The following is a 25,335-nucleotide window of genomic DNA, read 5'->3' on the forward strand; positions in this document are numbered from 1 at the left end:
CTATAGCTACCCTGCTGACTACAGCTACCCTGCTGACTACAACTACCCTGCTGACTACAACTACCCTGCTGACTACAACTACCCTGCTGACTACAACTACCCTGCTGACTACAACTACCCTGCTGACTACAACTACCCTGCTGACTACATCTACCCTGCTGACAGTTATACAGCCAATATGTCATTCTATGGGGAGTAGGGATACGAGAGAGAGAGGGAGAGAGAGAGAAAGAGAGAGATTCTATGGGGAGTAGGGATACGAGAGAGAGGGGGAGAGAGAGAGAAAGAGATTCTATGCAGAGTAGGGATACGAGGGAGAGAGGGAGAGAGAAAGAGAGATTCTATGCAGAGTAGGGATACGAGGGAGAGGGGAGAGAGAAAGAGAGAGAGATTCTATGGGGAGTAGGGATGAGAGAGAGAGAGATTCTATGCAGAGTAGGGATACGAGGGAGAGAGGGACCAGACCAGAATAAAAGAAACAGGCCTTATACTGTAGGAAACCACTAGCAGTGAATTGATAGGGACCTGTTGGTTGGGAGAAACAGATGAAAACAAAAGAGGTAGAGACGGAGAAGAGAGACAGTATGAGATCCCGAGAGTGAGAGAGTAAGAGGGAGGGAGGGAGGGAGGGAGGGAGGGAGGGAAAGGCATAGAAAGAGAGAGCATGGTGAACGTGAGAACGGCAGAGGACCTGCTGGATGACTGCAATCCTCTGGGGTCAATCCCTAACAGCTGTGGAGTTGCCAAAATAAAGTTGCACAGCCCCTCACCCCCCTTTACCCCCCAGTGTTGACAACACCAGACTCCCCCTCTGCTACGAACACAAGTCCCCCAGTATGAATGGAATAACCGCACAACCACAGAAGAACTAGCTAAGCACACACACCTCTTTCACGAGGTATCCCAACGTGTATTGAATATCTACACAACCACAATAGAAGCAGCAGACAGGCTCACACACACACACTTCGGTCAGTGCTTACAACACAAGGCTTCCCGTAAAACCACAACACAACCACAGACCCAGATCAACACAGGACAGCAGTATCCCTGCTCAGTACCCAGTCACAAGATGCCCAGTTCCCAGAGCGCTCCCTCCTGCGCCCTCAATGTTCCCTTTGTCTCCTTCCCAACGTTCCCGTCACTCGGGTCACCCGGCGGGAGTTTCACACAGCATGACATTTAGTTTCAGGAACCAGAGTTAAGGAGTGAGAGGTCAAAGGTGAGTTCACACGAATTAGAATAAAATAAATTAAAAAACACTGACACGATTGGACTGTCAATAAGGCAACACCTAAAGCAGTTTATTTCAGTCTTGTGTCTCTGTTGACAGACGACAAAGCTTTGTCAGATCAAATTGATCAACAAAATAAATAAATAAATATAAACTACTCAGGGGAAGCATACCATGCTGACCGCAAAATAACGTTTTGACTCAAGAGACTGCTTAAGGAGCACCAGACTGTGACTGTTATCCGGTTGGTCTCGACTGGTTGTCTGAAGCAAAGTAACAGCAATCTCTGACCTATCGACCTTTCAACCTTTGGCCTACTGCTCCGCCGCCGGCCACAACACATCCCTTCCACGGCTTCAGACATAATGTGTCACTATGTGGAGGAGAGTGTGGTCTGAGGAAAGGTCAACGCTTTGACTGAAACTAAAGCTTATCCAGGAAGCCCGAATAAATCACAAATGTGCATAGTGGTATTCTCTCTTCATTACTCCAGTTACCTCACCTCATGTCAGGATGACATTTAGCCTTGAACTAACTCCAGCAGGGAGGACAGATTAGAATACTTTCCATACAGTCCTACACACCTTACCCCTCCTCTCTTCTCTTCTGTTGACACCTATCCTGCTACAGTGCCCCCCCCCCCCACTCAATTCAATTCAAGGGGCTTTATTGGCTTGGGAAACATATGTTTACATTGCCAAAGCAAGTGAGGTAGATAATAAACACAAGTGAAATAAACAATATAAACAAAGTGAACATTAGGAATAGAGACATTTCAAATGTTATATTATGTCTATATACAGTTTCCCTCTCTCTCTCTCTCACACCTCATCCCCTCTTTACTATTTGTTATCATGCCTGCTGGATTCTACGGCCTCTCTTTTAGCCATCACCCCTATTAATAGGGTGAGGCTTTTGGGTCGCGTTGCCGACCGTACGGGAACAATACCAGGAAACAATCCCACACACTAATTATAGATGGCTATCTACTGTGCTGCGTGGCCGTACACATTGTAGGTGGGCGGGGTGTGTGTGCGCTTTCAAAATAAACAGAGTGAGGACACAAAACCCCACTGAATAATCTACGAGTGAAAGCATGGCGTTGTAACCACGTAATATACATCATCTATGACGTGGCTGCTGTGAAGTTAAGTTACGTAGGCCTGGCCAGGTTGGATTGTGGCTGTAACCGAGCCATGCAAGCCAATCAGAAACGTCCGTTCCACCCTTACTGGACAGTTAAGCGTTTCAACTTGAACTTTGACGATGCACTGTAAGCAGAGAACAAGCTGTACTCTTCAGACCTCTAGGTAGTATATTAGTGTACTGGGCAGTATGCATTCTTACTGTTTAGCTGATGAGTACAACTAATCTACCTAGTCTCCATTGACTCAGTGCTAAGCATGTTGAGACTGAGAGGCAACACAACCAACGGGTGTTCATCCTGGAAGCCTGGAATTCACCCTTAAATTGGCAGTTGAACAAACAGCTTGAAATCCCAATCACAGCTCACAGATTGAAATGAGTTCAGTCAACTCATGTAGTTGAAGTAGGGATAGTTACAGTCAACAACATACACAAAGAAACGGGCTTCAGCTAACTGACCTCGTAGTTTAGTGCTCAAATAGGTTTCACATTCAATTCAGTCCAATTTAAAAACTTGATTCAGTAGGAATAGTCAAGTCAGTAGGACACACACAAAGAAACACGCTTAGCTAACTGACCTTATTGTGTCCCCTTGTACTCAGTCAGTGAATCTGACAGAACCTGGAATAGAAACGCCAGTCAAAACGCATGTCTACTTCCTCGCCTCGTTTAGAAATCCCAGAGTAGATCCACCGGGACGCGGATGAAAAATAAAAAGAGGGAGAGAGAGAAGGAGAGAGAAAAAAAAGTCTGTTCACTGCTTCTTCGTCTCCCTTCTCCAGTTGATCCTATATGTTGGTCCTGGACCAAACCAAAAAATGAACTGCCTGAAGACAACAGAGTTGCTGCTAGTCCCAGATTCGACTGCCACACACACTCCACTCTCTCGCTGCTTTGGCTGCTGTGACCGCAGCGGAGGAGAAAGAGATTTCAACAGCTGTGTGTGTGGGTGTGTTTGTGTGAAAAGGAGCTAAAGGAACCACGTGATAGGCTTAATCCTCTGCCCACTGAGGGAACACACACTGCAGTCTGACCAATCAGGGGCCGGCTGTCACACTGGTTCCCTCCCATCTCGCTTCCCCTCTCTCCTGCTCTTATTCTAACTCTTCTCTTTCTCTCTCTCTCTCATTCTCTCTTTTTACTTGTTCTCTCTCTCTCCTTCCCTCTCGCAGCAGTATTATAGGGCAGTGTTTTGTAAGTCAGGTTACAAATCACCATGGCACATCGCTAACACACTGTTGCTGTAAGGTAACACCCCCCCCCCCACCATTTCTATTTGCCATGTTCTACATACCCACTGTACTGGAGAAGGAGGCATTGTGCATATCTGGGGAGGTAGCTAGCTAGAGCATAGAGTGTACCTAGCTAGAGAACATTGTGTGTGTGTGTGTGTGTGTGTGTCTACAGAAGCACAGCGTGACCACATTTCTGCAGGCCGCAGCCTAAACAATAGACCTTTATCATCTAGTTTATCAGGTCAAGGCTGTAAATCAAATGTGGCTCCTTATCAATGAGGTTTCAGCCTGGTTCTTGAGGACTAACTCTCTTGTGTGTTATTGAGTCTTGTGTCTTCAGCTGAGAGAGGAAATCAAAAGGGATGGTCTTCCTATTGTGCAATACTCTATTACAACATGACCAAGAGGTTATACATGGAATCATACTTTCCCCAGACACACATTAACCCGAGTCTTGACGAAGAATCTCCATTGAACATGTTTTGTAGTCTACAGACTTAATCTGTGCCCAGGAAACCGGCCCAGCGAGAGTAAGCGGATCCTAGATCAGTCTTTGAGTAAGACTGTGTCTTAGTATGAAGTAAATGCGTTGGAAACAGAAGACGACCCTTTGCTCTGGTAGCTATGGAAACAGAAGGTGACCCTTTGCTCTGGTCAACAGTAGTGCATTAGACTACATAGAGAATAGAACCATAAACAGAAGACAGTCTGAAAGAGTTATACTTGACTGTGGTAGAGGAGACATCCCTCCCTTTGATCATGGAGACAGTGGTGACTGTGTTGTGGTGGGTGGATAGTGTGTTAGATTTGACAGGGCTGTGTGAAAGATTAGAGGGGTGTGTGTGTGTGTGTGTGTGTGTGTCAGAAAAAGGGTATTACACAACTCCTTTCCCCTATTTGACCTAGATATTGTGTGTATGCATTGATGTAGGCTGTGTGCTGTTTTTAAATGTAGTTCTGTCCTTGAGCTGTCCTTGTCTATTAATGTTCTGTATTATGTCATGGTTCATGTTCTGTGTTGGACCCCAGGAAGAGGAGCTGCTGCTTTTGCTACAGCTAATGGGGATCCTAATAAAATACACGCCCAAGTTTTTTTTATACATGTGTGTGTGTTAGTGTGTGTTTGTGTGAGTTATTAAATGTCAGTGAATGTGGTTAAGATTGGGGCGGCAGGGTAGCCTAGTGGTTAGAGCATTGGACTTGTAACCGGAAGGTTGCAAGTTCAAACCCCCAAGCTGACAAGGTACAAATCTGTCGTTCTGCCCCTGAACAGGCAGTTAACCCACTGTTCCTAGGCCGTCATTGAAATAAGAATTTGTTCTTAACTGACTTGCCTAGTTAAATAAAGGTTACATTTTTTATTTTTTTTAATAAAAGATTAGAGTGGTTGTGATTAAATATTGATGGACACATCTTCTTCCTCGTGATGTAATACTCTGCACACACACACACACACACACGCAAGCTTATCATCACTTTACAGGAGGGGAACACAGCCGGGCCATTGATCCCACAGATAACCAAACCATCCAGCAGCTTAGCCTTTACACTATTCTGCAAAATACTACATATAGCCTCAAGACCAACTCAATCAATTCAGAGCATTGGATGGGCTCGGTCACCCTTCATGCCAACTGACTGAGCGTTTACTGTATAACTCAACAGTCTAATGCCATCCCCAGCTGGCACCACCAGCCCTGAGTCCGGATCTCTCATCCCCTACCACTCAACAACACACACCGACTACCCAACGACAATCAATGGGCTCGATCATACACAGCGTTTAGAAAGGACAGCTAGTGTTGGTCATTGGCTCTGCTCATATGTCACATTACCATGGATACGGGCTGCTTACTAAGAGTTTAAGACAAGGAAGAGGCCAAGCAGCCATGACTTTGCTCATTGTATTCATGAAATAATATACCAGGGAGAAAGCAGAAACCAGCTGACTGAAACGGAGGTGAAACAAAAGTATATTGTAAATTCCACATATTGTCTTAAGGCATCACACCTTAATAGGGGTTCATGTTCTCTTAATCCTGTCACAATCAACTTGTTGTATCTATGTTGGTGATGTTGGTATGATAAACTAAAGAAAATATCCATTTTCATTACATTTTAAAGTTTTTAAAAAAAAATTTTACATTTATTTTTTTGAAAATATTAATGTTAATGGACCAAAATCAAATCCAATTGTATTTGTTGCGTACACATATTTTGCAGATGTTATCACAGGTGTTGCGAAATGCTTATGTTGCTAGCTCCAGCAGTGCAGTAATACCTAAGTATACCCAAACCCCGAAAAATAAAATAAACAAATTAAGAAATATCAGTCCGGAATATAAATATATATGTACAGTTGAAGTCGGAAGTTTACATACACTTATGTTGGAGTCATTAAAACTAGTTTTTCAACCACTCCACAAATGTCTTGTTAACAAACTATAGTTTTGGCAAGTCAGTTAGGACATCTACTTTGTACATGACACAAGTCATTTTTCAGACAGATTATTTCACTTATAATTCACTGTATCACAATTTCAGTGGGTCAGAGGTTTACATACACTAAGTTGACTGTGCCTTTAAACAGCTTGGAAAATTCCAGAAAATGATGTCATGGCTTTAGAAGCTTCTGATAATTTACATAATTTTAGTGAAGATGCTGGAGGAAACCGGAATAAAAGTATCTAGATCCACAGTAAAACAAGTCCTATATCGACATAACCTGAAAGGCCGCTCAGCAAGGAAGAAGCCACTGCTCCAAAACCACCATTAAAAAGCCAGACTACGGTTTGTAACTGCACATGGCGACAGAGATAGTACTTTTTGGAGAAATGTCCTCTGGTCTGATGAAACAAAAATAGAACTGTTTGGCCATAATGACCATCGTTATGTTTGGAGGAAAAGGGGTGAGGCTTGCAAGCTGAAGAACACCCTCCCAACCGTGAAGCACGGGGTGGCAGCATCATGTTGTGGGGGTGCTTAGCTGCAGGAGGGACTAGTGCACTTTACAAAATATATGGCATCATGAGGAGAAAAATGATGTGGATATATTATAGCAACATCTCAAGACATCAGTCAGGAAGTTAAAGCTTGGTCGCAAATGGGTCTTCCAAATGGACAATGACCCCAAGCATACTTCCAAAGTTGTGGCAAAATGGCTTAAGGACAACAAAGTCAAGGTATTGGAGTGGCCATCACAAAGCCCTGACCTCAATCCCGTAGAACATGTGTGGGCAGAACGGAAAATGCATGTGCGGGCAAGGAGGCCTACAAACCTGACTCAGTTACACCAGCTCTGTCAGGATGAATGGGCCAAAATTCACCCAACTTATTGTGGGAAGCTTGTGGAAGGCTACCCGAAACGTTTGACCCATGTTAAACAATTTATAGACAATGCTACCAAATACTAATTGAGTGTATGTAAACTTCTGACCCACTGGGAATGTGATGAAAGAAATAAAAGCTGAAATAAATCACTCTACTATTATTCTGACATTTCACATTATTAAAATAAAGTGGTGATCCTAACTGAACTAATACAGGGTATTTTTACTAGGATTAAATGCCAGGAATGGTTAAAAATGAATTTAAATGTATTTGGCTAAGGTGTATATGATGGTGTGTATAGACATTATGGACACCATTAAATCTCTAAATGGGATAGGTAGATGCAAAAATGTCATTTCGCCTGTGGTGCCTGGCCAAAAGTTGATACATTTTGTAAGTTTTGCAATCATACTCTGATACTCCCCTTCTGACCTCCTCTTTTGCTGTGTGTTCCATCGTTTGAAGTCAGAATCGGTTATTTAGACTATTCCTATCTGACCCCGGATGGGTCTCCTCTCTAAACTAAAGCCATTAGAACTGAATGAGTTGTCTTTCCCAAACATGACCAAACCACCCAACTCCTTTGATGTGTGGTTTAGATCGGCGGCCATTTTATTTTTCCAACACGGTCCCAACATGAGGTCAAGTGTTTGCATTCCTCTCCCCCTGCATCAGTGAGTGAACAACGACGTACCCCCTTCTCCTGTTTCCCAGAAGTGTTGAGATGGGAACGCTGACAGAATGCTGATAAAAACGGTTTATGGTAAACGGACACCAGTAGGTACTGCAGGCTTGGCTGGCTTCCTGTGTCTCTGTGTTGTATTATGGTGTGTGATCATCTGTACAGCGTTATAGGGGTCAGTAGGAGGACTAACTAACTAACAGAGATACTGTAGTGTCATAGTGGTCAGTAAGAGGACTAATTAACAGAGATGGTCCTCTTCCTGACCACTATGACACTACCTCTGTTAGTTAGTCCTCTTACTGACCACTATGACACTACCTCTGTTAGTTAGTCCTCCTACTGACCACTATGACACTACACTAACTAACAGAGATACTGTAGTGTCATAGTGGTCATTAGGAGGATTAACAGATATAGTGTAGTGTCATAGTGGTCAGTCGGAGGACTAACAGAGATAGTGTAGTGTCATAGTGGTCAGTAGGAGGACTAACAGAGATAGTGTAGTGTCATAGTGGTCAGTAGGAGGACTAACAGAGATAGTGTAGTGTCATAGTGGTCAGTAGGAGGACTAACAGAGATAGTGTAGTGTCATAGTGGTCAGTAGGAGGACTAACAGAGATAGTGTAGTGTCATAGTGGTCAGTAGGAGGACTAACAGAGATAGTGTAGTGTGATGGTGATCAGTAGGAGGACTAACAGAGACCGCAGGTTAGGGTTGACAGGTTAAGAGCATTACAGGGACATCACATGAATCACTTAAAGCTAACAGAGCAAACATATCTGGCCCCCAGGCTAAAAACCTTCTCCCTCCACCTGTAATCTATTAACCTGGACTCTGAACTGAATATTGCTCTGTTTTACTATCCCTTCTGCACCTCCATGAAGTGAAACCATAGTGAAAGATAGCAGTATTTAGTTTGGGTTTCAGGCTAGCAATCTGTACCTCTACAGGCCTGAACACAACAGAGCAGTATGTCATCATGACATAGAGAACACACCCCCAGAGCTGCCACGCCTGTATTAACACACTACAACCTGTCTAGGTTTAGTGATCCTAAGTAACCCGCTAATCCATGTTCCAGAGGTACGTGTTTCAGGGTAGAGGGTAATGCTGTCAGAGGGGGTGTGTTTCAGGGTAGAGGGTAATGCTGTCAGAGGTACGAGTTTCAGGGTAGAGGGTAATGCTGTCAGAGGTACGAGTTTCAGGGTAGAGGGTAATGCTGTCAGAGGGGGTGTGTTTCCAGTTGTACAGGATACACATGGTATACACTGTCCAACTCCATGCTTACTGGCAGGTTCCTTTTTGACAATGCAACAACAAACAAAAGATTGGAAAATAAAGTAAATGGCTCAGTAGAACAGAATAAACATTCTAGCATAAGTATAATACAGGAAGGCACAATTTATAGTCCAATATTTACACATGTATCGGGGCAGGGGGGGTTGGGGGGCAAGTGTTTAAATTGTTCAGTATTAGCAGTTCTAAATAAGAGTCTGGTAGCAGCAGCTGTGGTGTGTGTGTAGCATGAATATACTGTGTGTGTGTGTATGTATGTTACGGTAATGTCAGGGTAATGTTTAACGCAGGGTAACTACGTTTGGTACATTTCCTGGGACACTGAACAATGCATTCAGTGTCTGTGCAGCTGTGCGTATTATGACACTAGTAAACACACACACTCAGACAGAGTGATGATAATGTGGAGAAGGAGGGAGAGACAGTGGAGAGAAGGGGGAAGACAGAGTGGAGAGATAATGGAGAGAAGGGGGAGACAGAGTGGAGAGATAATGGAGAGAAGGGGGGGACAGAGTGGAGAGATAATGGAGAGAAGGGGGAGACAGAGGGGTCCTGCTGTGTTTACTCAGCGATTGGCTACTCCATCTTCTTCCTGTATTGATGTGGATGGAGATGGTTGTGTGCATGTGTGTGTGTGTGTGTGTGTGTGTGTGTGTGTGTGTGTGTGTGTGTGTGTGTGTGTGTGTGTGTGTGTGTGTGTGTGTGTGTGTGTGTGTGTGTGTAGATAAGGACGAAACAAGGTTTTGGAAGGATTTCAACCACTCCAAAACAACCAGAGTTGTAGCCGTTCTGTCATAGTTAACTGGGCCAAGAGATGAGGAGAGGTGCTACTCTGGGTCAAGTTGACAAGGTTGATCTTGAATGTGACATGAACTGAGTGCAGGGGGGGAGAGCAGGGGACAGACCATGGGAGACCACCTCTACAATACTGTAGAGTCGACTGTATGAACTATGAAAAGGTGGAACAGGTAACAGTGGAAATATAGACTTTACTTTGTCATCTTTCAATTACTGCATTCAGGTGTAGTCAAATATAAATGGTATGTATTCTGACTAGAGACAACAGTTTTTTCTGCTACCTGACCAGGAAAGTCTCTGGGCCTGTACCCATCATGACTGAACACACAACTCTGGGCCTGTACCCATCATGACTGAACACACAACTCTGGGCCTGTACCCATCATGACTGAACACACAACTCTGGGCCTGTACCCATCATGACTGAACACACAACTCTGGGCCTGTACCCATCATGACTGAACACACAACTCTGGGCCTGTTCCCATCATGACTGAACACATAACTCTGGGCCTGTACCCATCATGACTGAACACACAACTCTGGGCCTGTACCCATCATGACTGAACACATAACTCTGGGCCTGTACCCATCATGACTGAACACACAACTCTGGGCCTGTACCCATCATGACTGAACACACAACTCTGGGCCTGTACCCATCATGACTGAGTATTTACAGCATATATCAGGTCAGGTCACAATTCATTACTGTCATGTTGTTACCTGGTGAACCAGTCAGCAGTCTCATAGTGGAGGGGGAGAGAAAGAGAGAGAGAGAGGGGGGAAGAGAGAGAAAGAGAGAGAGAAAGACAAGAAGACTGGATACACCTTGGATTGGCACTGAGGGAACACTAGATAAAGGGCTTTGGAATACAACATCATTGTCTCAGAAGACATCATTGTCTCAGAAGACTGGCTCTTAGAAGTTAAGAACAAACAAAATACTAAGCTACATATTTTGACATCACAGGAAGAACACTTCAATCAACATATCAAAGTCCCAAAGTTGAGACTCAATGAAGGTACAGTAGGACACAATAAACTATGAAAGACAACATGTTCTTTGTAGGACAGATTCCCACCAGCCATCAAAGACGTCACAGGAAGGGCATCGTATTCTCACATCTGACACACGGAAGGTCAACGTTCAATATGAAAGCAGTAGAACTAGGCTGCGCCAGGCAGCGACTAAAACATTGTGTGTGTGTGTGTGTGTGTGTGGTGTCTGTGCGCCAACAACTACAACAGAGACGTTGAATCACAACATGAAGCTGAATCAGGAACAAACAATTAATATGGTGTTTATGGTGCTTCTCTCTCTCATCAATATGGTGTTTATGGTGCTTCTCTCTCATCAATATGGTGTTTATGGTGCTTCTCTCTCATCAATATGGTGTTTATGGTGCTTCTCTCTCATCAATATGGTGTTTATGGTGCTTCTCTCTCATCAATATGGTGTTTATGGTGCTTCTCTCTCATCAATATGGTGTTTATGGTGCTTCTCTCTCATCAATATGGTGTTTATGGTGCTTCTCTCTCATCAATATGGTGTTTATGGTGCTTCTCTCTCATCAATATGGTGTTTATGGTGCTTCTCTCTCATCAATATGGTGTTTATGGTGCTTCTCTCTCATCAATATGGTGTTTATGGTGCTTCTCTCTCATCAATATGGTGTTTATGGTGCTTCTCTCTCATCAATATGGTGTTTATGGTGCTTCTCTCTCATCAATATGGTGTTTATGGTGCTTCTCTCTCATCAATATGGTGTTTATGGTGCTTCTCTCTCATCAATATGGTGTTTATGGTGCTTCTCTCTCATCAATATGGTGTTTATGGTGCTTCTCTCTCATCAATATGGTGTTTATGGTGCTTCTCTCTCATCAATATGGTGTTTATGGTGCTTCTCTCTCATCAATATGGTGTTTATGGTGCTTCTCTCTCATCAATATGGTGTTTATGGTGCTTCTCTCTCATCAATATGGTGTTTATGGTGCTTCTCTCTCATCAATATGGTGTTTATGGTGCTTCTCTCTCATCAATATGGTGTTTATGGTGCTTCTCTCTCATCAATATGGTGTTTATGGTGCTTCTCTCTCATCAATATGGTGTTTATGGTGCTTCTCTCTCATCAATATGGTGTTTATGGTGCTTCTCTCTCATCAATATGGTGTTTATGTGCTTCTCTCTCATCAATATGGTGTTTATGGTGCTTCTCTCTCATCATATGGTGTTTATGGTGCTTCTCTCCTCATCAATATGGTGTTTATGGTGCTTCTCTCTCATCAATATGGTGTTTATGGTGCTTCTCTCTCATCAATATGGTGTTTATGGTGCTTCTCTCTCATCAATATGGTGTTTATGGTGCTTCTCTCTCATCAATATGGTGTTTATGGTGCTTCTCTCTCATCAATATGGTGTTTATGGTGCTTCTCTCTCATCAATATGCTGGATAATAACAGTCTGTTACTGGTGCTAAGAGATACGTAATCAACATGGTGTGTGTGTGTGTGTGTTGTATTATCTGTTGATAATGATGGTGCTACTGAAACATCACGAAGGGAAGTGAGAGGTGCCATGATGTCAATCAGTGTAATTAAGGATAATGAGAAACCACACACACACACACACACACACACACACACACACACACACACACACACACAGCTAATGACCCCTATAATCATACTCGATAGTGACAGACACATACTCCTGTTGCTTAACCACGTAAACAAAAACAACCTCTCCGCAGACCCATGCTGGCTAAGTGCAGACCCACACAGACCCACGCTGGCTAAGTGCAGACCCACACAGACCCACGCTGGCTAAGTGCTACCCTTTATATACCTCCCTGAGTCTCTAGCTTTACACAAAGTGGGTTATTCTAAACAATGACCTTGACTCCAGGGTAGAAACATGCCTGACTGCCAGTCTCTCTACTTTAGCTGACCAGTGTGTGGTTGTCATGCCAGTCCTGCTAAAGCAACATTCAGCCACGGAACACACAACCAACCGTGCAAAAACTGGTTGAATCAAAACTGTTCCACGTCATAAAGAAGTATAATCAATGTGATGACTGATTGGAGTTGATTTGCAAAAAGTAAAAAAAAAGGTATTTTTGTACTTTCTTCACTAAAACTTGTAATCTAAATCCAATGATAAGGTGACCTTTTGGTTGATTTCAAGTTGAATTCACATTAGTTGACAACTCAACCAAATGTAAATCAAAACTAGACGTTGAAATGACGTCTGTGCCCAGTAGGAAACTACTCCCAGAAACAGTCCTGAAAGACTTGATTTGTTCAGCAGTTTTTAAAATCTTCACATGTATATGAACCTAATACTCCTTTGCACTGCAGTATAGGACACATAACAGACCACGACTTCCAACGACTCAGCCAGCGATGCTGCTAGTCCAACACTCCCTGGGCTGTGAGAGGGGCCCAAGACAGGAAACCAGAACCCTGGTTGAGATGCAGCGATCTGGGCTAAAGGAATCTGGAGGGGTGCCTGTAGTGTAGTATGCAGCTCCATGCCTCTAGGGTCTCTAGTCTGTCAGTCTGCATCCCAAATGGCACCCTGTACCCTACATAGTGGGCCCTGGTCAAAAGTAGTGCACTATGTAGGGAATAGAGGTCGACCGATTAATTAGGGCCGATTTCAAGTTTTCATAACAATCGGTAATCGGCATTTTTGGACACCATTTATGGCTGATTACATTACACTCCACGAGGAGACTGCGTGGCAGGCTGACTACCTGTTACTCCACGAGGAGACTGCGTGGCAGGCTGACTACCTGTTACGCGTGGGCAGCAGTAAGCCAAGGTAAGATGCTAGCTAGCATTAAACTTATCTTATAAAAAACAATCAATCTTCACATAATCACTAGTTAACTACACATGGTTGATGATTATATTACTAGTTTATCTAGCTTGTCCTGCTTTGCATATAATCGATTCGGTGCCTGTTAATTTATCATCGAATCACAGCCTACTTCGCTGAACGGGTGATGATTTAAGCACATTAGTGATAAAAGCACTGCCGTTGCACCAATGTACCTAACCATAAACATTAATGCCTTTCTTTAAAATCAATAAACAAGTATATATTTTTAAACCTGCATATTTAGCTAATATTGCCTGCTAACATGAACTTCTTTTAACTAGGGAAATTGTCACTTCACTTGCGTTCAGTGCAAGCAGAGTCGGGGTATATGCAGCAGTTTGGGCCACCTGGCTCGTTGCGAACTAATTTGTCAGAATTGTACATAATTATGACATAACATTGAAGGTTGTGCAATGTAACAGCAATATTTAGGCTTATGTATGCCACGTGTTAGATAAAATACAGAACGGTTCCGTATTTCACTGAAAGAATAAACGTTTTGTTTACGAAATTATAGTTTCCGGATTTGACCATATTAATGACCAAAGGCTTGTATTTCTGTGTATTATTATATTATAATTAAGTCTATGATTTGATAGAGCAGTCTGACTGAGCGATGGTAGGCAGCAGCAGGCTCGTAAGCATTCATTCATTCGACCAAACCATGGGCCATTGTGCAGGTGTCCCTGGTCTGTCAGAGAGGAGCAGAGCAGAGACCTCGTCGAGACTATAGGGAGAAGGCTGGCTTTAGGTTTACACCGGCAGATGGACTGTGCAGTACAGGACTGTGATACGGACAGAGGTTGGTTTAGAAGCAAAACCAAATCATATGTGATGTTGAATGAATTGCAGAGCAGACTTTCTAATCTAGGGCATAGCCTTCAGGATGTTCAGTTTTCAATGCAAATCCACCATGTCTCCTGAATCTCCTGAACCATGTCTCCTGAATCTGGAGTGATGACCAGCTAGTCATCTAGGTTACATACCCTCTATTTCTAGGCACAGTTAGGAAGTACAATTCCTCTTAGCACAAACCAACAACCCTCCTCTCCATCCCCCCCCCCCCCCCCCCCTTTGGAGGAAGCATCTGGGGCAGGAAATTGACGCTAAAGTCTCAATTACAAAGAGGATTGTGTTTTTTTAGTGGAAAACCGACAACCGACCGGCACCCAAATCACATGGTAGAAGAAAAATGACTGTCTATAATAAGGATGTCAATTTAATGCTCGGAGACATAATCCATTCTCCCAAATCCTGCTTGTCAAATGAAGCATTTCACTGTCGAGGACATAACAAACCCACAAGGTATTCTGGGAATGGAAAGATTTTCAGAACCCTTGGTTGCATGGAACCTTTTACAGAAGAATGTGTTTGTTTTCTATGATTGTGTTCTGTATCTGTTGTGCTTCCGTAGTGTATTGATGTGTGTATGTTTTGTAATTACAGGGCTTTTCCCCAAAAGAGGCCTTGGTCTCAGAATAACTCCCTGTCAAAATAAAGGCTCAATAAATAAAACAAACAATGGAGTCAAGGAGAACTTTAGAATGTCTTATCTAAGTACTATCCTTTTTTGTTACCCTACCCCTAATCCTCCTCTACCCTACCCCTAATCCTCCTCTACCCTACCCCTAATCCTCCTCTACCCTACCCCTAATCCTCCTCTACCCTACCCCTAATCCTCCTCTACCCTACCCCTAATCCTCCTCTACCCTACCCCTAATCCTCCTCTACCCCTAATCCTCCTCTACCCTACCCCTAATCCTCCTCTACCCTACCCCTAATCCTCCTCTACCCCTAATCCTCCTCTACCCCTAATCCTCCTCTACCCTACCCCTAATCCTCCTCTACCCTACCCATAATCCTCCTCTACCCTACCCCTAATCCTCCTCTACCCTACCCCTAATCCTCCTCTACCCTACCCCTAATCCTCCTCTACCCTACCCCTAATCCTCCTCTACCCTACCCCTAATCCTCCTCTACCCTACCCCTAACCCTCCTCTACCCTACCCCTAATCCTCCTCTACCCTACCCCTAACCCTCCCCTACCCCTAATCCTCCTCTACGCTACCCCTAATCCTCCTCTACCCTACCCCTAATCCTCCTCTACCCTACCCCTAATCCTCCTCTATCCTACCCCTAATCCTCCTCTACCCTACCCCTAATCCTCCCCCTCCTACCCCTAATCCCCCCCTACCCTACCCCTAATCCTCCTCTACCCCTAATCCTCCTCTACCCTACCCCTAATCCTCCCCTACACTACCCCTAATCCTCCCCTACCCCTAACCCTCCTCTACCCTACCCCCTAATCCCCCCCTACCCTTAATCCTCCCCTCCCCTACACCTAAACCTCCTCTACCCTACCCCTAAACCTCCTCTACCCCTAATCCTCCTCTAACCTACCCATAAACCTCCTCTACCCTACCCCTAAACCTCCTCTACCCTACCCCTAAACCTCCTCTACCCTACCCCTAAACCTCCACCATTCCTACCCCACCCCTAATCCTCCACCATTCCTACCCCACCCCTAATCCTACTCTACCCCTAAACATCCTCTAACCTACCCCTAATCCTACTTTACTCTAACCCTACCCCTAAACCTCCTCTACCCCTAATCCTCCTCTATCCTACCCCTAATCCTCCTCTAACCTACCCCTAAACCTCCTCTACCCTACCCCTAAACCTCCTCTACCCTACCCCTAACCTCCTCTACCCTACCCCTAAACCTCCTCTACCCTACCCCTAAACCTCCACCATTCCTACCCCACCCCTAATCCTACTCTACCCTACCCCTAAACATACTCTATCCTACCCCTAATCCTACTTTACTCTAACCCTACCCCTAAACCTCCTCTATCCTACCCCTAATCCTCCTCTATCCTACCCCTGATCCTCCTCTATCCTACCCCTAATCCTCCCCCCTCCTACCCCTAATCCTCCTCTACCCTACCCCTAAACCTCCACCATTCCTACCCCACCCCTAATCCTACTCTATCCTACCCCTAAACATCCTCTATCCTACCCCTAATCCTACTTTACTCTAACCCTACCCCTAATCCTCCTCTATCCTACCCCTAATCCTCCTCTATCCTACCCCTAATCCTCCACCATCCTACCCCTAATCCTCCACCATCCTACCCCTAATCCTCCTCCATCCTACCCCTAATCCTCCTCCATCCTACCCCTAATCCTCCTCTACCCTACCCCTAATCCTCCTCTACCCTACCCCTAATCCTCCTCTACCCTACCCCTAAACCTCCTCTACCGTACCCCTAATCCTCCTCTATCCTACCCCTAATCCTCCTCTATCCTACCCCTAATCCCACCCTACCCTGACCCTATTCTACTCTACCCTTCTCTACTCTAACCCTATCCTACCCCTAATCCTACTCTATGGCTGCTTTCCAGATGTAGCTACACAGCAACACCACAGAAACATCTAGCAACCCTCTTCATCATGCAACACTTGGAGGTAATTTCAAAACGGTTTTAAATCTTTAAATAAACACAATCTATGATTGACCTTCACATGACCCTAGGTTCATGGAAAGGCCAAACTCTCATCCTCCGCTATTCTCTGAAAAACAGACACATGAAGACAGACTGAGACACTAGAGACACATCGATGCCAAGAGCACCATTCAGACAAATCAAATCAGATGATTTTATTGTTTTGTACGAGTATATGAGTGAAAGCATTCAGAAGTAAATTCACTGTCACATTGTCAAACCAATGCACTTGTGTCCTGTTTTGCTAACTACATACCTTGTGACTGACTTAACTACGGACACGTTAGCTGGACTAACAGAGAGAATGAGGTCAATTTGAAAAGGGGAGTGTGCTTGTGTTTGGGTAGTCTCCATTCCACAAACCAAGGAAACAGACGTTTTGGATATGTTGGTGTGTGTGTGTCCATGATGTAATGTAACCCTACAGGAGGCAGTGCTCTTTCTCACATGGCAGTCCACATGACAACCCTCCCACCTCACCCCAAAAGGCACCCCCACATGAGGATCTCCATAGCAACCCCAAAACAAACACTGTACGCATGATGTGGCCACCACACCCCAGGACGAGAGAGAGAGAGAGAGAGAGAGAGAGAGAGAGAGAGAGAGAGAGAGAGAGAGAGAGAGAGAGGGGAAAAAGTCAAGTGACAAGAGGAATATGGAGAAAAATGTAAGGAGAGACAGACAAACAGAGTAAGAGAACGAGGGAGGGGGAGAAAGAGCGAGAGAGACGGGGATCGATGGAGATATCACAAGGGATTCCTCTAAGCAACATATGGTATAGTTTATCTACGCTACTGATCAAATCCATTCATAAAGCTGAAGAGACGTTTGGAAAGATAACCCTCGTCAAGAAACCATATGCAAACACTTACGGTCCGCTTTAAAAGGGCCAAACACACTGATACTGAACTGCTATAACCTTTGTAATGTGTGTATGAACTAAACACTGTGTCCAAGTTGGAAGAGCTTAAGAAGAAGCTAATGACTCTTGTTTTTCATCAGAGGCTAGAAGAAGAAAAACCATGAGAGAGACCGCCTTCTACTCACGTTGAAATGCTTCAAAAAGTCTCAAATGAGAAAGCTCTGGACAATTATACTTTTGTTTATCAAAGTAAAATGGTTTTTTACTCCTTCTCTGACCCACGTTCATGACCCTCATCTGGTCCCATTGGAGTTATGCGTCACGTGAAGTGAAGCACATCTAAAGAAGAGGTGAACTCTGGGAATAAGGTCCTCCCCACCACTGCTTCTCCCGCTATCCCATAAGCCTTTAGTGCCTTTAGAGTTTAGACCAGCAACCCGGCCAAAGTCCTGTCACAGCAGACCCAAGACTCTTCATTGTGTTTCGAATCCCCCTCTCCACTTTGAAGACTGAGTGGGGACACTCAAATAAACCTGTGGCGGTATCAAGGTCAGAGAAAACAACTGGGCTCGTTATAGTGGGTGTAGGAAGGCCATTTGTGGGTAACACCATTACGCCCACGTTCAACAACAAGGACACTGGCACTGACTGTAGCTCTATATTTTGTGTTGGTTGGTGGTTCTGGGAAAGAACATCAAACCCAAACTTACAAAAGACATTCCAAAGTATCTTTGCGGGGGCACATAAAACCATCCCGGTGGCGCCAAAGTGTTTGGAAACAGGCCAATGTGAATGCCCTTTCCTTACATAACATCCATCCACCACGCCTGCTTGGCCTGACACTAGTAGAACATAGACAATGCAAATACATACAGGACACGTTCCATGTGAACTTCCTCATATAACATCCAATATGAACGTCCTTCCTTACCCTGACGTTCATCTACCATGTTTTCCTGCCACTAGTGGAAAGAAATGACAAAGTAAGCTTTGTCACTGATGTGAGGTCAAAGGTTAGGTGTCAAGTCAACCTCCTTTTGATGTAGAGAGCATTGCAGAATGACAGAGTCAGCACAGGAAACGGACCAGGGAAACCAACTCATCTCTCAAATACAGCCAGCTGACCGCTCTCTCTCTCCATCTCTATGACACACTGCCAGAAGAGAGAAGAGAAAGGGGCCCCTGGGGGGCCGGGTGGAGAGTGAGACACTTCATCAATACAAAGCATCCATCACCACGGAAACACCCGGAAACGGACGTTGAAGGGACACGGTCGCCCACAGGCATCTAGCTGAACAGCCCGCCGAGGGACTTCGATGGCGATGCCCCGTCAACAGCCACGGACTGTTACTTGGCAGCGTGTGTGTATGTGTATGTAGTGAATCATTCAAGGAAATGGTTGTTAGTGATGAATCCTGGCATTGAGGAGACAGTATTAAGGGTCAGTTTGGGTGCCAGGGCTCTGACAGTTTGTAGTGAAAGCCTGGTCTGTATGACCCCCAGGGAGAGTGGTGCTGTGAAGTGGACACTAGACAGCTCCTACTGCCACTACACACTACTGATGACTGGGACCATGTTGGTGTAACACAGCCGGCCCATCATGAGAGTCGTTCCTGTCCGGAGCTTTTAAACTCCTAAAGGCCAAATCAAAGGAAACGTGAACACACTGGAATTAGAAAGTTGCTGTCAATGCTGTCAAAAGCATTATGGCATCAAAACAGAAAACAAGTCTATTTCTCTCGCGTCTATGCGAAGCGATGCAATGCTCGTTCGCGTTTCGTTTGATTTGGCCTTAATAGTTTGGGTCAAGAGTCTCTGTAAGAGCTTTATGTGAGTGACACTGCTGGTTGATAAGTCCTGAGGTGCGATAGATTGGATGATCTCTCTCTCACTCTCTCACTCTGAGGGTTAAATGAACATTGTTGAGCAGCAGCCTGAATGAGAGGAGGAATAAAGGAGAAGAAACTGATTGAGGGGGAATGGAGGAGAAAGGACACAGCTTCCTGTCAGGATGTGAGGCCCCGCTGGGGGACACAGGGCTCTGAGCCAGGAGTCACTTTTATACTGAGAAGCAGTGTGTGTGTGTGTGTGTGTGTGTGTGTGTGTGTGTGTGTGTGTGTGTGTGTGTCCATCCTCAACAAAGTTAACAATTATGCCCAGTATTATTCTAAACATGCCTAATATTTGTTCTCACAATAAACACTTAATCTGGGAACATAACCAATGATCATAATGGTGTATTACAACACAGACTAGACTAAATATTGCTGCAGTTTCCGTTAGTAAAGCCTTGGTGGATTAACATAGGAATACCAATTAGCCTAAAAACGGCGTCTAATTATCAGTCCATCTCCCTCTCATACCAAGCTAATAGAACAGGGATCTCTCTCTACGAGAGTTGTTTTTAATTGGACCACCATGGCTGAGCGAGGGCCCAGCCCAGAGCTTCATGGTCCCCCCCCCCTCTCACTCCCCCCACTGAGAGAAGGAGTGGAGCAAAGACATCTTACTTTCAATGATACAAATTCCTTGTCTCTTCGTGGCGTTTCAAAGCTGTGAACGACCACGCACACTCCTGGCGTCCCACGGTCCCCTGGCTTGTGAGTACGCCCATATAATCCACTGGGTCAAAGTGCCCCCTTTACAAGACGCTGTTCCCCCCAACACCTTGTTCAGGAAGAGCATGAAGGACATCCAGAGGCCAGTGGAGTGTTCTGTTAATTAACTCATTGTTCCTTAGATCTTTTATTTAGTACCCATAGAGATAGATAGAAGACTCTAGTGCCTAAAAGCAACGACACAATGTCCATCTAAGTCCATGTTCACTGTGTCATGTCACTCAGAGTCTTTTTAAAGAGCAGAGCGTATGGTGTATTCATTAGTCGCACACCGTAACAAACTGTAGCAAAACGTTTTGTAACTGAAAACATTTTGAAAGGAAAACGAGGATAGGTCCCCTCACTGTTTGGTTCCTAGTGAATGAACCCCTGGAGATGGAAGACAGAATGAGACAAGAAGACCAGGCGCTGTGGCAGCAGAGGAATGTTTCAATAACCAACAGGAGGGCTGTGGTTGAGGTCTATGTGCTATAGCCTGGAGCTGTGCTCAACAGGCATCACTTCCCATAGAGACAGGACTGTTCTTCAGAAACCTAGCCAGTAGAGCTCAGTATCTGCTTATTGGACACGGTGCCAGATTGCTGTAAGGCTCAGAGTTGTCATGTACTCTGAATAATGTGTGTGTAATGCTAAGTCTCATCCAACACGTGTGTGTTTGTGTGTGTGTGTGTGTATATGTGTTTGTGAGCGTGTGTTTGTGTGTGTGTGTATATATATATATATATGTGTTTGTGAGCGTGTGTTTGTGTGTGTGTGTGTGTATATGTGTTTGTGAGCGTGTGTTTGTGTGTGTGTGTGTGTGTATATGTGTTTGTGAGCGTGTGTTTGTGTGTGTATAATGATGTGTATATGTGTTTGTGAGCGTGTGTTTGTGTGTGTATAATGATGTGTATATGTGTGCAGGTGTGTGTCAGAAGGTCCCAGCCAGTGATGGTATCCTTGCCTTGCAGGCAGTGTGACTGCGACACGCGCCATTGTCACAGAAAACGGCAGAGCACATACCAGAGAATATAATGACTATCCAATGACAGGTGCCTAAGGTCTACTGGAAAAATCTCCATCCCAGTGGGAATTATCTTTTCAATGTCAAGGATTAGATTTCTTGATGCGCGCGCGCGCACACACACACACACACACACACACACACACACACACACACACACACACACACACACACACACACACACACACACACACACACACACACACACACACACACACACACACAGATTGCTCATCTCCTGCAGGCGTATAGTTACGGAGCACTGCGTAAATGTCACGACGAATGAGCCAAGACTAGCCAAGACTAGTCCAGGCAACTCAACTTGTACGCCCCTGGTTCGGGGAGCAACTAGTTGGGTCTGAGGTGCAGAGGAGAATGAAGTCCCCTCCACATTGATCTAAGGTCAGTTTGGGGTTCTCTTTCCCGTAATGGTTAAGGTTTGGGTGGAGGAGTAAGTTGATCCTGAGGGCAACGTCTGTTCACATCTACTCAGAGCAGAAAGGAAACAGTAGAAGAGGGAGAGCGGGAGAGGGGGAGGAAGACAGAGGGGGGAAGAAAGGAGAAGAGGGAGGAAGACGGAGGGAGGAAGAAAGGAGAAGAGGGAGGAAGGGAGAAGAGGGAGAGAAAGGAGAAGAGGGAGGAAGGGAGAAGAGGGAGAGAGGGAGGAAGGAAGAAGAGGGAGAGAGGGAGGAAGGAAGAAAGGAGAAGAGGGAGGAAGGAAGAAAGGAGAAGAGGGAGAGAGGGAGGAAGGAAGAAAGGAGAAGAGGGAGGAAGAAAGGAAGGAAGAAAGGAGAAGAGGGAGGAAGAAAGGAGAAGAGGGAGGAAGGGAGGAAGAAAGGAGAAGAGGGAGGAAGGGAGGAAGGAAGAAAGGAGAAGAGGGAGGAAGACGGAGGGGGGAAGAAAGGAGAAGAGGGAGGAAGGGAGGGGGGAAGAAAGGAGAAGAGGGAGAGAGGGAGGGGGGAAGAAAGGAGAAGAGGGAGGAAGGGAGGAAGAAAGGAGAAGAGGGAGGAAGGGAGAAGAGGGAGAGAGGGAGGAAGGAAGAAAGGAGAAGAGGGAGAGAGGGAGGAAGGAAGAAAGGAGAAGAGGGAGGGAGGGAGGGGAGAAGAAAGGAGAAGAGGGAGAGAGGGAGGGGAGAAGAAAGGAGAAGAGGGAGAGAGGGAGGAAGGAAGAAAGGAGAAGAGGGAGAGAGGGAGGAAGGAAGAAAGGAGAAGAGGGAGAGAGGGAGGAAGGAAGAAAGGAGAAGAGGGAGGAAGAAAGGAGAAGAGGGAGGAAGAGGGAGGGGGGAAGAAAGGAGAAGAGGGAGGAAGACGGAGGGGGGAAGAAAGGAGAAGAGGGAGGAAGACGGAGGGGGGAAGAAAGGAGAAGAGGGAGGAAGGAAGAAAGGAGAAGAGGGAGGAAGACGGAGGGGGGGAAGAAAGGAGAAGAGGGAGGAAGGAAGAAAGGAGAAGAGGGAGGAAGGAAGAAAGGAGAAGAGGGAGGAAGACGGAGGGGGGAAGAAAGGAGAAGAGGGAGAGAGGGAGGAAGACGGAGGGGGGAAGAAAGGAGAAGAGGGAGGAAGGAAGAAAGGAGAAGAGGGAGAGAGGGAGGAAGGAAGAAAGGAGAAGAGGGAGGAAGGGAGGGGGGAAGAAAGGAGAAGAGGGAGAGAGGGAGGAAGGAAGAAAGGAGAAGAGGGAGGAAGAAAGGAAGAAAGGAGAAGAGGGAGGAAGAAAGGAGAAGAGGGAGGAAGAGGGAGGAAGAGGGAGGAAGGAAGAAAGGAGAAGAGGGAGGAAGAAAGGAGAAGAGGGAGGAAGAGGGAGAGAGGGAGGAAGGAAGAAAGGAGAAGAGGGAGAGAGGGAGGAAGGAAGAAAGGAGAAGAGGGAGGAAGAAAGGAGAAGAGGGAGGAAGAGGGAGGGGGGAAGAAAGGAGAAGAGGGAGGAAGACGGAGGGGGAAAGAAAGGAGAAGAGGGAGGAAGACGGAGGGGGGAAGAAAGGAGAAGAGGGAGGAAGGAAAGGAGAAGAGGGAGGAAGACGGAGGGGGGAAGAAAGGAGAAGAGGGAGGAAGGGAGGGGGGAAGAAAGGAGAAGAGGGAGGGGGGAAGAAAGGAGAAGAGGGAGGAAGACGGAGGGGGGAAGAAAGGAGAAGAGGGAGAGGGGACTGTCGGTTCGAGTTACATTTCAATTAGCCAGCGATTTGTAGCGCCAGGTGAACCAACAACCTATCCCCCAGCTCTCTATTCCAGTGTCAGCTTCAATCAGTGTGCTCAAACAGCATAGCCGAGAACAGAGAGAGAGAGAGCACAGAGACAGAGAGCGGAGGAGAGAAACAGAGAGAGACAGAGAGCAAGAGAATAGAAAGAGAGAGAGAGAGAAAAAGCACATAGTAGCAGAATACCTGGCCACGGTGACTGACCCTAACTGTAAAATATCCTTGACTATGTACAGACTCCGTGAGCATAGCCTCTTATCGATAGAGGCCACAGTAGACAGACCTGGCTCTCAAGAGAAGACAGACCTGGCTCTCAAGAGAAGACAGACCTGGCTCTCAAGAGAAGACAGACCTGGCTCTCAAGAGAAGACAGACCTGGCTCTCAAGAGAAGACAGACCTGGCTCTCAAGAGAAGACAGACCTGGCTCTCAAGAGAAGACAGACCTGGCTCTCAAGAGAAGACAGACCTGGCTCTCAAGAGAAGACAGACCTGGCTCTCAAGAGAAGACAGACCTGGCTCTCAAGAGAAGACAGACCTGGCTCTCAAGAGAAGACAGACATGGCTCTCAAGAGAAGACAGCCCTGGCTCTCAAGAGAAGACAGACATGGCTCTCAAGAGAAGACAGACCTGGCTCTCAAGAGAAGACAGACCTGGCTCTCAAGAGAAGACAGACCTGGCTCTCAAGAGAAGACAGACCTGGCTCTCAAGAGAAGACAGACTTTGTGCCCACTGCTCACAAAATGAGGTGGAAACTGAGCTACACTTCTTAACCTCCTGCCAAATGCAAGACCATATTAGAGACACATATTTCTCATAGACCACAGACCAGCAAAGAATTAGAAAACAAATCAAACATTGATAAAGTCCTATATCTGTAAGGTGAAATACTGCAGTGTGCAGTTACAGCAGCAAGATGTGTGGCCCGTTGTCATGAGAAACGGACAACCAGTGGAGAACAAACAACATTATAAACACATGTTTACTTATTTTCCCTTTTATACTTCAACTACTTGCACGTTGTTACAACACTGTACATAGGCAATAATATTACATTTGAAATGTCTAGATTCTTTTCAAACTTTGTGTGTAATATTACTCATGTTTCCACTGTTTATTTCCCTTTTGTGTGTAATATTACTCATGTTTCCACTGTTTATTTCCCTTTTGTGTGTAATATTACTCATGTTTCCACTGTTTATTTCCCTTTTGTGTGTAATATTACTCATGTTTCCACTGTTTATTTCCCTTTTGTGTGTAATATTACTCATGTTTCCACTGTTTATTTCCCTTTTGTGTGTAATATTACTAATGTTTCCACTGTTTATTTCCCTTTTGTGTGTAATATTACTAATGTTTCCACTGTTTATTTCCCTTTTGTGTGTAATATTACTCATGTTTCCACTGTTTATTTCCCTTTTGTGTGTAATATTACCCATGTTTCCACTGTTTATTTCCCTTTTGTGTGTAATATTACTCATGTTTCCACTGTTTATTTCCCTTTTGTGTGTAATATTACTCATGTTTCCACTGTTTATTTCCCTTTGGTTTAT

General features: G+C 45.2%; 1 protein-coding gene across 14 annotated transcripts in view; it reads right to left on the minus strand.

The window, feature by feature from the left end:
- Positions 1 to 25,335, minus strand: part of add3a (adducin 3 (gamma) a) — a 143,118-nt gene that overhangs the window by 41,384 nt on the left and 76,399 nt on the right. For 3 of the 14 annotated variants that reach the window (XM_031833063.1, XM_031833080.1, XM_031833043.1), the window contains exon 1: positions 2,959 to 3,303. The exons of 9 other annotated variants lie outside the window; for them this stretch is intronic. The gene's annotated coding sequence lies outside the window, so the exon portion shown is untranslated. Of the gene's footprint in view, positions 1 to 2,958; positions 3,314 to 25,335 lie in introns of those variants that run through there. 2 more of the 14 variants (XM_031833068.1, XM_031833091.1) reach the window with 2 other exon arrangements.

Source organism: Oncorhynchus kisutch, linkage group LG1 (assembly GCF_002021735.2).
Source record: "Oncorhynchus kisutch isolate 150728-3 linkage group LG1, Okis_V2, whole genome shotgun sequence".
In the NCBI taxonomy this organism is placed as follows: domain Eukaryota; kingdom Metazoa; phylum Chordata; class Actinopteri; order Salmoniformes; family Salmonidae; genus Oncorhynchus; species Oncorhynchus kisutch.